Genomic DNA, 14,963 nt, shown 5'->3' on the forward strand with positions numbered 1-14,963 from the left:
AATTGTGGGCCACATTTTGTGACACTACGTGGAAATACGGAAAATATTTGCGAAATATTGTTTTATAACGAATATTACTATGTGAGAGTCTATATGCGAAAAAGGGTTAGTTTTTAGATATATGTAAAGATTTCACTCCATTGACACGTCTCCATATCGTTCTGTATGAGTAAGAGGTTTATAACTGTCTATATATAACCTCTGTTGCATCTATATGTACAGATGCATATTTGACTAACTTCGCCTGCATTCAAGTTCGTACTTATGCTGTACTTATGCGCAACAAAATGCGTTTAAACTTGCCACTGTAACACTCGAAGTTAAGTAGTCAAAGTGTGGTGTGTGCTGCATGTAAGCTGCCGGAGTGGTCTTTAAATATTCATAAATGCATTACCATATATATAATATATACATACATATGCATTAGAGTGCATTTTCTCGCAAGTAATTTATAGTATGTTAAGTGATTTGATTACATAAGTATCTCTATGGTTGAAAGGGAATTGGAGTATTCGAAAGCCGATTATAACTAATTATTATGGCTTCGCAGTCAATTTATATATACTGACATGTGTGCATACACATGTGCGACATATTACCTCCCGGATGGGAGCTTTAACTCGTCCAGCACCAAATATTTCAATAGAAGTATAACAGGGTTTACAAACTTCATAACAATGAAGAATGAATGAAGAAGAATGATGTCAGAGCTCACGTAAGTTTAAGTTTATAGAGTTGCGTACTGTTACGTTGCGGTTTTAATTGCAAACTGCTATGAGCAAAAAAGAGTAAGACTTTGTTCACAGCTCTAAAATTCTTCAATAAATCATCAAAATCTATGTCGTGCACCCCAAGTTAATCCCTTTTTTCCTCAAATACACTTGTGCTAACATTTCCTTCAGTGCTCCAAAAAGTTGTAAAAGTCAATGTATGGAATAGCCTTCAATGCGCATTGCGATCAACATTTAATATCTTCAATATACTCAAAACGGTTTCCCTGTAGCGATCGTTTGAGCTTGCTGAATAGCCAGAAGTCACACGAAGCTAAATCCAGCGGATACGGTTTTTGAGGGACGATATTGAATTTGGCGAAAAACTCACGAAAAATGAATGCAGTATGTGACGGCTCAAAACGTGGTGCGACTACGACGTTGTCGACTCATAATTCCCGCTTTTTTTTGCGAAAAGCTTCGCACAAACGACGTACGAGTATAACACCCAAATAGTATCCTTATTGACAATTCAGCCGGTCGGAAGGAATTCAGAGTGCACCAGATCTCGATAATCGAAGCAAACTGTCAATATAACCGAACTTGTTGACCTGCTTTGATGTGATTTTTTGGCCTACGGTTTACTTTTGCCATAATATCCAGCCGATATTGGTCGTCTGTTTCCAGGTGGTCAGCATAGACCAAGACTCATTGCCATTAATAATACGTTTGATGGCATCCTGGTAGTTGTAAAGGTTTGTTTCACAGATGTTAATGAGATGCTGCTTTTCGAAAAAATAAAGTGATTGTGGAACAAATCTTCTTTCACTTTTCTTAGGTCCAGATGATCTTTCAAAATGGTTTCCACTGATCCTTCGGATATTCAAACGATGCAAGTAAAATCTCTGACTGTTAATCGTCGATTTTCAAGAACCAACTCCATTATTTTACAATTTGTATCGATCAAAAACACGTGCTCGTGACAAAAAAAAAAAAAACAAAAAGACACAAAATTTAATGGAACCGCTTTGTTGAATAATTTCACTATCGTAAAAATCGCCGAAATAACTTTATGTACCTTAGAAAGAAACATTAAATATTATTTGCTCTGACACTTGGTACAGATTTCACTGAAAGTCATACCAACCTAGGAAAAACATATTTCGACGGATGGGCCATTGCACGAAATTTATATTAAGAAGTCTTACTTTTTTTTTTTTGCCCACAGTATATAACTCACATACTATCTATAAGTACAAAAATGCACTTTATTACAAATTGATCTTCATTCACATGGAAGTGTATCTTACATATAACAGATTTGAACTTAACTACTGCATTCATAATTCTTTACTTGATAAAATAGACTTCAAGTACTCCATGGCGAGAATATTTCAAAGTAAACCTTATATAAAAGAATTGGAACTGACAAGGTGCAGTGTTAAACTTTTTCAAGATATTCGAAATGAAATGCTTTACAGATTTAAAAAAAAAATAATTATAATTTTTAATAGAAAATATATAATAATATCCACTTTCTGAACTCACCTTGTTAAAATCAATTTGACTTCACCGCCACATTATGGTATACAAGAAGTTAGTACTGTAAAGAGAGAAAGAGAAAGAAAATTAAATTAATTTAAAACACACAAACATTTGTTTTAATAACTTTAGACTAAAAAGTTTAATTTAAAAATTAAAATATATTAAAGCAAGCTTTTCAACAAGCGCAAGATCATTTCACTCGAAAACAGTCTATTAAAGACCGATAAATATTAACGAAAAACTGCTTCATTATATATGTAAACACGCTAGACATTTTTAGATACCTCTTGGGTAGCGCTTGTTACATGAAAAAGTTATTATTGCGTTTTGCTTCGCCAAACGCTAAAACGTGGTGAATCGAACGAACTATACCACCTGTTCAAACAGCCGACCGCTAGAGAGTAGCGAATCTTACGAGCCATGCCATTTATTCAAACAGATAATCGCTAGAGATTAGCGAACCGAACAAACTATAACAGATGTTTTAACAGATTATCAGCACTTACGATGCAGCCTCACAGATTTAAAAAATTTTTTAGCTCTGTGTTTTTGTTGTTTTTTTTGTTTTTTTTTGCTTGATGCCGCCTCAAATAGTAAAAGGGAGACACTTCGCTAATAGAGAATTCAACTCGTTAACTTAGTTGCTGCTTTTGCACGTACATTTTTCTATAAGAGAGCAGCGACCAGGGTTAGCGAGCAGAAAAATAACAAATCGAAGAAGGCTTACTATTTTTATGGAAGCTTATGCTAAATTTTTTACTTCTTTTATATAATAACTCTCTCAGCTATTTCGTTTCGCAAACTTTCGAAATTAACTTGGCTCTCAAGCACACGTCAAGCCTTTGCTTTATAACTTTGCAAAATTATGCAAAACTCAGAAGAAGGCTAGAACAGTTACTATTTACCTTAATCTACGGCTTCTATTTATAATTTTATGACTTAATTGCAATACAGGTTTTACACACAGGAATAGCTTCACGCTTTACTACCAACTTCACACACAACAATACAAAGTAAGCGACGCTTTCTAATGATTTATACGCCTTCTTACTGGCACTAACTACTTTCTCACATTAAGTGAAATATACGCAAGTGAATGTTATTTACAAATTAAAATATACAACAGTACTCGCTGCCTTACTTTATTGATTTCGTATTTTATTGAATAAAGAAACACGTAGCAAACGCCAACGAAAGTGCATGGAAAAGTAGTAAAAAATGTGAAATTACTTCCTCGCCAACTAACTTGCCACAAAATGGTGCACGAATAGCGCAGAGCGGCTAAGAAGTCCGCAAAACGCTGCCACAACCCTCACAAGTTGCTTGGGGAGTTAGCAGCTGGAGAAGGTGAAGAAAAAACGCAAACGCTCTGCGCTGGGTGTTTACACGCTAAGCTTTCGAATGACACGAAATAACAAAACAAATAAACTAAAAGAGAATAAAGAAAAAAGCCAAAAACCAAAAACAACAACAGAACGAATGACAAGCATGCATAACGGTAAGAGGGTCTAAGTTCAGTGTACAAACATACATGCACATAATAGTTATATGTGTGCGTTGCAAGTGTAAAGCTTAGCGTCGGCAACATTGTTTCGATACTTTGCATGACTCATTTTGTGGATATAAAATACAAGTGCACGGACAAACGGGCAAATGTCTGCGCATGGGTGAGGGTAACTCGGAGCGTGCGAGTGGTGGTGAAAAAGAAAACAAAGCACAACACAAAGATGGCTGGATAAACGCACAAAATGTAGGTACATACAAAGTTGCGCAAACGAAAGGGGCTGCAAGGACATTGCTCAAGTGGTCGCCGAGGAAATGGATAAACGAAAAATACGAAAATAATTCAGCATACCGAACAAGCAAAATTAAAAAAGAGTGTGGGTTTCTAGCAGAAGTGCTCAAAGTGTTACAAAGTTTAGCGGGCGCTGTGGGGTTGCTGCATATGTCTTTAAAGCCAACTGGCACTACTTCGTGATATGGTGGGTGGTGTTGCGTTGTTGCTGTACACACAGCCTTATAAATATGTAATGCTATGGGGTGTTGGAAAATGTTTTAGGAATTAGATTATGGTTGCGGGGGTGAGGGTGCCTGAATGCCGGAAGTGGTGCATTCGGCTGTCAGCTGTGTTCAATTTGTAATATTAAAACGATTTTAGTTAAATTAAAAATAAAGTTGATTGAGTAAATATTTGTGTTGCAATGTCTGTCTTCAAAACAAATACAATGGAAATTAAATAAGCAAAGTGATATAACAAAATATGAAGCGGATTAGTAAGCAGTTGGTTGGGCAATGTAACGCAGAAGAATACTCAGAGCAGGTAAGTTGCAAAGGAAGTGGAACGTTGAAGGAAAGGATGACAAAAATAACTAAATTTATTTAATAATTGTTATGTAAGAGACAATAATCTTTGATATCTTTTTCAGGGAATTTTGCAGCTTAAGACCATAAGCCATCAACTTAAATTTTCGAAATAAAGAAAGCTTTGACAATCGAAATTAATAAAATTACATTTCATAGAATTTTTTAGGATGGCAATAATAAAAGCGAATAATAGTTCGCATAATATAATCATTTATATCATATTAACTCATTTAAATTTATATCATGGTTCACAAATTGCTATGAATAAATAAAATAATATTGAAATTTAAGCCTTTTTTCAGTTTTTTCCACTTAGAAAATTCGAAAAATTTACTAAGTTTCAGAAATGCTTATTAAATTTAATTTAAAAACTAAAAACCACATATAGTATGTATGTTGCTTCTTCGAAATATTTTCCAATTTACAAATATTATTAGATTTTCAATGCACTCTTAAAACCACATATACAACTTGTCTAATCTAAAAAGAAAAAATACGTGTTTTTGTTAAAACGTTAACTTAGAACTTGGACGAAGGAAAGAAATAACGGAAATTGGATTTTTGAAAAACACTTTTATTAAAAAATGAATATTTCAGTGAAAATTTCCCGACATTATTTTTTTTTCAAATAGTTGTAATCGAAAAAAATCCTTCGTCTTAAAGACTGTATCTCAAAGATCTGTGTAAAATTTTATGAAGATCGGTTGAGTAGTTCTCGAATAATCTTGCCAACCGACTTCAAAAATACACTTTTTAGGAAAATGCGTTTAAAGACGGCGCACTTAGCCTAGCTAACCTTGAACGCACAAGTTTTCAAGGCTGTATCTCGGAAACTATTACTCGGATCAACTTGAAAACTTAGCACGATATTCTAGAGGTGTTATAGGACTTAATAAGATAATAAAAAAAGAATTAGATTTCTTGAAACCCGTTAACTCATGTAACCCCTTAAGAAGATAGGCCTGTCTAGGGTCTCAGGAATGGCCACCCTTGACAACTTTTCCTGAATGCAAAGAAAAAACTTTGACTTTTTTATTAGACTTAATTAGACAAGTATTTGTGTTTAAAAAAAAGTATATTTTTATAAAAATGGCGACTAATCATCCTCTCTTCAGAATCACCTTTTTCAAGAGAATAGGGAACGATGTATCTACATAAGACTTGTTGGTAAATTATGTGATTTTCGATCACCTTGATCAGGCCATTGTTATATTTCGGGGTAGTAAAGAAGTAAAATTTTTGAACAAATCTAAGCAGAAATTTATTTGCAAAAATTTCAATAATAAGAAACAGTGATAAATATTTTATTAGACTGATCTAAGAACTATGGCACAGCAGGGGATTGAACACGGACATTTTTTTACATTACTCTACCTATTAAACATTTTGAGGACCCCAATGTGTACTTTCAGGCAACAACGTTCGATTTTTTAAATTTCTAAACTGTCTTAACCTCTTAAATTGCCCGCAAATGCCTACAAAATGGAACAACCCTAACGAAAAAATTCAATAATTTAAACAACTTCCAAATTATTGTATGAAATAAAACGAATTTACAATCAACTAGCACAGAGGGATATGTCCACAAGCATTCCTATTAATTTTACACACACATGCTTATACATATATGTATATATAGTTATACATATGCACTACACACTATAAATAATATATGCAAGCATCTTCCGGACAAAATATCTAGCAGCAATTTCGCACCCTCCAACGCGACGAAGCAACATGACAGCCACAGCCACTTGCTTATGAAAATGTTCTACAATATCCTTTTTATGTTATTACTTGAACGGCTACATGACTGTGGTGGTGCTGACGACTTTCTTCGGCTGTTCGTGTCACGGTTGTCGCCAGCTTTGTCACATGATGTCTGGACGACAAGGAGACAAGGCGACACTAAGCTTTTTACAAAGGCACTGCAGCATGAGACCCAGCAGCCGCTTATATAATTGTTGTTAGTTATTTTTGGTGTTGTTGTTGCTCCCATAGCACAATTGCATGCGCCAGTGATGAAGGCAAACTCACAGTTACCCCACAAAGCGAGTGTTAGCGCGACCAACCCTTCAGGTTTGTTGAACATTGCCAGCTTTACGGTCGAAGCCGAGTGGTGATGTAAGAGAGTACCGCGGAAGATGCTTTGTGGCTAAATATCTTTGGGCTAGCATTGGGCTACGACACAAGTGTGCAAGACGGAGTGTCAACAGCAATCTGCAAAGGACCACCACCAGCACCATCAGTGGGTGAGCAGCCTTAAGAAAGTCAAGATAAACACTGATGCCAGGCAGCATATTATATCCGGTCTTGAGGCGAGTTATCAGCTTCCATAGCAAATTTTGCGCTGCAACGACCGGCGTACGAACGCACATATGTGCGTATGTATGTGTAAGTATTTATTAGTATGCACTTGCATTCATAAAGTGATCCGCCGCATTGTAGCGGACTTGTTGTCGGAAGTAAAATTTCGATACAATATTTACTATTTGTTCAAGTCGAGAAATTTGTACGAGTTGGGGTTGATATGGTTGCAACGTTGTTGTTATAAAAAGAATGTAGCTGTGTAGTTTTATGTAGCTTACCATTTCACAAGCAAGCAAAAGAACTATATATACATACATAAATATACTCATTCTACTCAATAGATAAATTTTAATTGGATGCTACCTGAAGGAAAACTGTAGATTTTTTTATTAAAAACTTAAATAAATATAGCTATCTTCGATTCGCCATTCCTCTGCTCGCTTCTGCTCTCTTGTCAAAAAAAAAAACAAAAATACATGTAAAAGCAACAACAAGTTACCGAGTTGACTTCGTGCAACATAGTACCTCACTATAGTGGTATAACCACTTTTTGTAAGTGCTGAAAAGTTTTTTTTATTATTTTTAGTTATTGTGAATGATTCCAATGACAATATAAAATATATGTAAGCCAGAAGCGCAGTTTTAGAGATATCGATCTAAAATTCATTTCTCTCTAAGAATCACCTAATAACGTCATGGGCAAAAAATAGTAAGACTTATTAATTTACATTTTGCACAAAAACGTGTTCTTCGATATATCTTGTTCTAAGTTCATATGACTATCAGTGACAACTGTGTTTCACATAAAATTCTACATCTGCCCATGCAAATAAAACGAAAAATGCCTGTATAATAAACATTTTTATTTGACGAGATATCTTCACGATATTTGTCATGCATTATTATAAAAACAACGGCTAAAATCACCGTAGAAATTGTTCAGGTAGCATAGTTATAGCATATAGTTACAATACAAACCAACCGTTCAAAATAAAGTTCTTGTATGCAAATATCTTTATTTGTGAGAAGCACACTGAAGCTTACTTTTTTTCTGGTCTTAATTTTTTTTTACAACAATTTCTGATTTTATTTTGAAAGCTAGTATTCTTTTTAAATTTTATAATTTTTATAAAGGATTTAAGAATTTTTGTTTTGTATTTTTTTTTCTTTTTATATAAATTTTTGTTAAACAGTTGAATTTTCTTTCTAATAGTGGCATGAAAAGCTATCCAATTATGCATAGCTTGTATACAGTTTTTTATAAAAAATATTTCTCAAAACACTACCAAAGTCTACCTACTAACATTTAATTAGAAAATTCTACTTTAATCATTTAAAAGGATTAAAACATATTCAAGAAATATTTATACCCTGAACAGGGTATATTAATTTTGTCACGAAGTTTGTAACACCCAGAAGAAAGCGTCGGAGATCCTATAAAGTATATATATAAATGATCAGTATGTTGAGCTGATTTGATTTAGTCATGTCCGTCTGTCTGTCTGTCCGTCTGTCTGTATATATACGAACTAGTCCCTCAGTTTTTAAGATATCGTTTTGAAATTTTGCAAACRYCATTTYCTCTTCAAGAAGCTACTCATTTGTCGGAACTGCCGATATCGGACCACTATAACATATAGATGCCATATAAACTGAACGATCGGAATCAAGTTCTTGTATGGAAAACTTTCACATTTGACAATGTATGTATCTTCACTAAAGTTGGCACAAGTTATTTTCTATGGCAACAATATAATCTCCGAAAAAATTGTTCAGATCGGTTAACTATAACATATAGCTTCCATACAAACTGAACGTTCGGAGTAAAATGTTTGCATTGGATACTTTTTCAGTTAACGAGATATATTCTGCAAATTTGAGGTGTTTATTCTCTAAGGCAACACTACAATAGTTGAAGAAATTTTGCAGATCGGATAACAAAACCTGCCATACAAATTGAAAATCAAAATTAAGTTCTTATGTGACATTTCTTGAAATTTAGCATTGATTATTGCCCAAGATTCGCTTTAATCTTCAAAAGAATTGTTAAGGTCGGCCTGCCATACAAACTGACCCCTCAAAACCAAGTTCATATATGGGCAACTTTGGCTAAATATCATCAAAAAAAAAAAAAATAAATAAATGCACCTGTGAAGGGTATATTAGCTTCGGTACAGCTGAAGTTAACCTTTTCTTCTTGTTTTTTTATTATTAAACATATTATTTAGTAAACTAAGCTCTGGGGTCCTCACGCTATGACTAGAGGAGGTATCAACATAGAATTTTAACATTCGCATAAAGCACATGATTACTACTCCTCTTGAACATAGCAACTGAACTCCATCTTTTATGACAAAGGACCAATACTGGTCTTCGTGGTTTATTGACCTACCAGATTAACATAACCTAACCTAAGCAGAAAAGCTATATTTACGTAAGCAAGATTTATTCTACCAAATTTTTTAGATATTTTAAAATTGGCGTATACCTATAGTTCCATTGAATCGAAAAATTTAGCATGTTTTTGGATATTTAACTCTATAAAGCAATTTTTTTCAAATCCTTACATCATCTCTAAGCCTACGGGAAAAAACCGAAAACCACACCAAGTCACTCATATATAATGTTTAAAAATTGCAATTACACTCCCATTCACACACAAAATCAATACTGATTCATAAAGGACGCTGTAAATTTCACTATTTCATCCGAAGTAATTTTGTGATAATGTTGTGCGCATTTAAAAGTGCCAAGTGATACATGAAGGCCAGCTTTGAGGTAGTTAACAAAAGTTATTGTTGTTGCAGTCGCCATAAAATGACATTTTGCAAAACCAGCATCAAAATGCTACCGCTGTCAACAGCCCAACCGCATTGGCGACCCAGCATATCAACTACTTATACACATACATTGCAAATAGGAAACATATAAACATATACGTGTGTGCATAGATATGTGAAATGTTAAGTGCATGCAATGTAAAAACATATATGCACAGCTGAAGAGCAGTAACTTGGCGAGAGTTTCTGCTAGAGGATTATAAAATGTGACAAAAACAGCGCCGAATGACAGGCTATGAAAAGAGGCATGCCACATATGGACGCGTGTATGTGTAAACCGCGCTTTATGCGTATGGATGGAAAAGTAAGTAGGTGTGTGTGTGTGTGCATTTGCGCAGTCATAAACATTTTCCGCATTAATTTTAGTGAGCGTAAACAAAGCAATCAAAAGTGGAAATGAGCAGATCACAACTGATTATGACAGCTGATGGCATGTGAATGTGGTAGTAGGGCATAAAGGCGTGTGAGAAAGCGAAGAATAACGGTTCGTGTGTGTGTGTTTGTATGAGTAACTGATTAAGTGCTTATTACACATTCGTAAAAATATCAATAATGAGGATGAAGAATATTTCAATTTTCATACAAGCGCAGGGTAAAGCTCAGCTCAAACTGGCAATGCTGACGATATTGTGGCACAAATGCGTGTGTGTTTATCTTGAATAAAAATCTGTGTGTATAAAGTGAAATACATACATATATTACTTGTTATTGATGATACTCAAAGTGTTTGAACAGCTGTCAGCAGTGACAGCAACAAATAAAACTAAAACAACAAATATACACATATAAAAATACAGTTAATTCATGCGATATCTACATACAAATACCCTATACAAGCCATCAAATTTGACTTTTTAATGCAACGCTTGCTGACGTTGAAAGTCAAAATCATTTAAAGGCGCAATAACAACAACAACATCATTATAGCAATCGAACACAAATGGTATCAAGCATTTGACTTGAAGACATTAGCATTTATTTATATACATATATATGTGTACACTTCCTTCCCTTTTATTAAGTGCCCCAATCCATTTTCATTTAAATTTTTCTTCACATTTGGTAACAAGACACGCACACACATCCACCCCTCCGTTAAAGCAGCATCGAAGGCCACACAACACAACAAAAAACAATAAAAGAAAAAAATTATTAAGAAGAAAAATATTCTGAAAACTACTGCCGTTAATTCACAATTCCAATTTGGTATTTGTGTAGCATCATTCCAATTCATTTGAATTTATTGTGGCAGTTGGCCCATTTCACTCACAGCCCATTGCCACGCATATCAATTAATTGTCGCTGGCGTTTGGCCGATTTTGTCTGACTTACAGATTTTTTGCGCGCCTGACAACTAGACAGCCAGCCAGCCGCTGTGTGTCTGCGTTTCTTTTGTCTGCCAGCAAGATAAAAATTAATTATTCCAGTGGCTTGTGCCAATTTAACAAAGATTAACATTTGCAGGCGATTCAATAATAATTGTCCAGTGTTCAATTGTTGTCATGTGACCATCAATTCTTAAGCCAATGAGTTCTTGAAACATTTTTATATACATAAATATATAACAACAATTACTAAGATCATATATGTATGAAATTATGTGTTCAGATCATAACATGTGCTAAGTATCTTGCAACAGTAACATAGCATGCTGTATGGAGTGTAAAATTTTTTATAGATTTCTGATATTTTTTTTTGTTATCAAGTTTTATAACTGGTCATTAAAAGTAAGCACTACAGCTATATTAAGGAATTCACACTCCACAGGAGGCATTAATCGAGGGAAGTACATATTACTTAATAAAATATTATATTTAATGTATTTTATGACTCCTCGAAGACCTTATGCGGACCAAAATAAAAATTTATATTAGGTTAGGTTACTTTTTATTAATCTGGTAGGTCAATGAGCCACGCATAGATAAGCTTGGTCCTTTTCGGTACGTAAAGAGTTCAGTTACTAGTCCAAGAGGAGTAAGCATCCTTTGGAATGCTTCTGCATGGCTCGAATTTTAACAGACCTGCGACCTCACTGTTAATACCTCATCCAGTGTAGTATACTTCAGTTGCTTACAGAGAGAGTACTCTTGCCAATGCGTTGCAAGTGTACAAGAGGTGACCCATTGTTCTTTAGTGCCTTGCTCTAGATATTAACATTTATATTGGGTAGTCGAAAAAGTCTTTTCGTATTTCTAATGAAACTTAAACTCGTTTTATTTTTTTTATGTTTATAATAATGAATAAATAAACAAATATGTACTATTTTGGTCGACCATTTTACCTAAAATTTCCTCAGTGTAAGTCGAAATTTAGAAATTTCCAGAACGGAAGCGAGCGAACCATTGTTGTGCTATATGAACTGATACACCACCGTCTTCGTAAACTTCACAAATGTCATTGGTGACTTGTGTGGCATTTTTCCCTTTTTTATACAAAAATTTCAAATATAGCAAATTTCTCCATTACTTTCACTAATATTTGAATAGCTGTAATTTTTTCAACTTCCCCGAACTAAATTTTTTTTTACTTCAATGAACCTTAAAATCTCATATTTACAACACTATATAGTATGACACAATGTGATTGGTAGCACTGGAGATATACGACTGCAACGACATCTATTGACAAAATACGAAAAGACTTTTTTGACTACCCAATATTTTCAATAATGTAAAATGTTTACTTTTCAAAAACGTGTTTTTTCGAAAAATATGTTTGAAAGTGCGTGAAAAACATATTACTATTTATTACATAAGAAAAAAGACCAAAAAATTTTAATAACTTCTATTAGTTTCACCGGTTAGTTTGTATGACAGCTAATGCTATAGCAGCCCGATCGAAGCAAATTGCTCAGAGATTGTAGCGTTGCCTTGGACATTAATCTATGCGAAATTTCGTGAAGATAATTTCCTGCCTTGAGCAATATTATATGTAAAATTTCATTAAGGTATCTTTTAGAATAAAAAGTTTTCTAAAGAAAGACGTGAATTTGATCGGTCAATTTGTATGACATCTAATTATATGCTATCGTAACCCAATCTCAGAAGTTTGACTGGAGGTTGCAGCGTTGCCTTGGAAAATGACCGATACCAAATAAAAAAAATTTTGATACAAGAACTTAATAATTATTGAATATTATAAATAAATCATAAATATATGAAAGAAATTATTTTTAAATTTTTCTCAATCTTTAACAAACTGAATATAGCGAAACAAAGCTATGTGATGAATGTTAAAAGCACGCAAATATTGAAAGTTCGAAGCACAAGTTAAGAAGACACTGCTTGATGTTCAACAGAATGTGAACAAAAAACATAATAAATACGGAAAGAGCAAAAAAAAACAAAAAGTAATTACAACAAGCAATGCGACACATTTTGGATGCTGCTGATTGCTGTCAATAGCAACAATAACAATGTTGCAATGAAAAAGTGCGAAAATGTGGTTAAAAGGTGAACGGTAAATGTATGTAGACGTGCAAAAATGCAAAACCAAAAAAGCGAGCAAAAATCGATGAAAGGACGCAATACTATCGACTCAAGTAAACTCACGAAAAAGGCATAGAAAACAATAATGGGGAATGGAATAGGCGGTAAAGGCTTAAATGATAGTCATTGACAGCAGTGGCGACAACAACAACATGCCAACATAATTGCATACAACTGTGCTTTTAATTTTTATTTTTATTTTGCCAAGAAGGGCCAGCATATGCTGCTGTGTCAGCCGTCTCGAAAAGGAGCGAAAAATCAAGTTTGCTAGGGAGACGGAAAAGACAGAGCAAAGTGTTTAGTGTATTTTGTAAATTGACAACGGTAAGGCCCAATTTGTGGCACGCAATTTTTGGCACAAAATTGTTTTTCAAATAGCCAGTTATGAATGTGGCAAGAAGCTATTTGCTGCCACAAGCGTTGGCAGCTCCTTGTCTGCTTGTCCGACAACAGCTGGGCAAAATGTTGCAGACATTTTAATGACTGTGTATGAAGTCATGTTTTTGCTGTCACTTACAAAGCATTGATTTTTAATTTTTTACAATTAATTTCCAGTTCGAATTTTTTTGTTTCTTTGTATTTATGTTCGAACACAACTTGCGCGCAAACAAAAAATTGTGGCTTTTTCTTATTAAACGCAGCATGAGAAAATTCGATTAGTTTCGAATTATTACAATGGTTGTTGTTGTGAAATATTACATACATCTGTTACGCTGGCATACAGCAACTGATATACATATGTAAGTGCATTTGTGTTTGTTGTTGCCACATTGCTCGCATTCGGCTTAATGCAGGTCAGATATGCACGCTGACCCGGCGTATTTATCAGCAACATTGTGGAGCTGGATATGTGCATATGCTCGTATTTAATTACAAGTGCTTGTTGCTGTGTGTGGGTATGTGCCTGTGTGTTGTTGTTGTGTTGCACTCGCCACTTTCAGCGGCTCTTATTGCATACTTATGACATGTAGTTTTTTGAAGTACTATGTACTCATGTTGCAAGTCGCGTAAGTGCCTGCCACGAAAAATATGCTCTGCTCTAAACGTTGGTTTAGGCACCCTAAATTGCATGCACTGATATTGGACGAGGGCCGGCGCCCACTTAAAAGTTTTTAGTATTGCAGAGTTTGTAGTGTTCGTGTAGTTGTTTGTTTCTTTCAACAAATTTATGTTTTTGATGCAACAACTATTTTGATTTTTAAAGGGTGCCTTAATATTTTTTTATTTTTTATTTTTTTTGTAACTAGTTTGAAACATTTTCCTTTTTGCTAATTTTCTCATGTAACTTTTACTTACTGACACCTAATGCTAGGCTATCCGAAAGCAGGAAGCATATCGATTTTTATGTGTGTGCCGCGTACTCCATTGTGTAAAATATCCTTTGTAAAATTCTTCCCTTGACACTATATTTGTAACTTTTATTTAGTTGATGGGCGTTACAGAAGAATTGAAAGTGCTAAGCGTTTTGCTGATAACTGTTAGCAGCTTAAATCACACTGCAGCTTTAGTAAACACTAAACTTTGCATGCACTTTTGTTATGAAAATTTAATTTTTTAGTGTAGTTGCACAATTTGACGAATACGTTTAGTTAAACTTTGAAAAATAATTTTATAGTGTTGTTTAGGTGGTTTTAACGACACTCACTTTCCCGAATTTAAGCTTTTTCACAAACTAATTTTTTTTTTTTAATAAAAATATTTTTATA

The 14,963-nt window shown here is 34.2% G+C and overlaps 1 protein-coding gene across 1 annotated transcript in view; it reads right to left on the reverse strand.

The window, feature by feature from the left end:
- The window catches only part of LOC108974966 (irregular chiasm C-roughest protein), a 58,700-nt gene extending 43,737 nt beyond the window's left edge, over positions 1-14,963 (reverse strand). The window contains exons 1-2 of the mRNA XM_018943110.1: positions 14,554-14,963; positions 2,259-2,313 (exon numbers count right to left, since the gene is read on the reverse strand). The gene's annotated coding sequence lies outside the window, so the exon portion shown is untranslated. The remainder of the gene's footprint in view (positions 1-2,258; positions 2,314-14,553) is intronic.

The sequence above is a fragment of the Bactrocera latifrons genome, unplaced genomic scaffold, assembly GCF_001853355.1.
Source record: "Bactrocera latifrons isolate USDA-ARS-PBARC rearing strain unplaced genomic scaffold, ASM185335v1 scaffold_6, whole genome shotgun sequence".
In the NCBI taxonomy this organism is placed as follows: Eukaryota; Metazoa; Arthropoda; class Insecta; order Diptera; family Tephritidae; genus Bactrocera; species Bactrocera latifrons.